The following is an 819-nucleotide window of genomic DNA, read 5'->3' as shown; positions in this document are numbered from 1 at the left end:
CAGGCAGAAATAAGCACTTAGGGTCAGACAGGAACAAACACTAAGGGACAGGCAGAAACAAACACTCAAGGGCAGACAAGAACAAACACTTGGGGGGGGGGGGGTGTCGATCGCTATAACATTCGCTATGGTTCTTGCACAAGGTGTATACAAATCACTACAACATGCATGGGACCGATCGCTACAACACACTCTAGTCTTCCGGCACAAAGCGTTAGTCACTAGAAAACGCACTAACCTATATCTACAACATGTAGCCACATTTAGTAATTCATAAAATTGATGGGAACTATTTGTCTCATAGTTCTAGAGGTGTGCAATATGGACCGTTTTGTTTCACGAACTTTACAAATGACATATCATTAAACACTTCTCCATACAACATCAAAGTTGCATCAGCACGACGAATGTTTTGCTTTTTCCTCAGAAGCCATGTTTTCTGAGATCGTTTGGTAAGAGCGCCTATCAACATGCGTTGCTTACTGGTTGATGTAAGAAAGAAATTATTTGGATAATTTAGTAGCAGTCTGATATATAATGCCAGTGAAGTACATTTTACTATAAATATATCATGAAAAAGGAGTCATGAAAAATTAATAGTTCTTTGTTGTCACGAAATTGTCGTCCGCGTTTGGTTACTTTGAATACAAGTTAGGTGTACAGTAGTGGCAAAAAAAAAAAAACCGGACCGACCCTTGTAGCTGATTTCAGAGCCTTGTTCACTCCAGAGCCACCATAGACTGGTAACTAAGACTTTCGTGGTTCGAATTCTGCCTGAGAAGGAAACATTTTTTTGTTCTTTATTCAAATTTATTCCCA

The sequence above is a fragment of the Periplaneta americana genome, chromosome 4 (genome assembly GCF_040183065.1).
Source record: "Periplaneta americana isolate PAMFEO1 chromosome 4, P.americana_PAMFEO1_priV1, whole genome shotgun sequence".
Lineage (NCBI taxonomy): Eukaryota > Metazoa > Arthropoda > Insecta > Blattodea > Blattidae > Periplaneta > Periplaneta americana.
The sequence above is the reverse complement of the archived record's forward strand: the minus strand, read 5'-3'. Positions refer to the sequence as shown.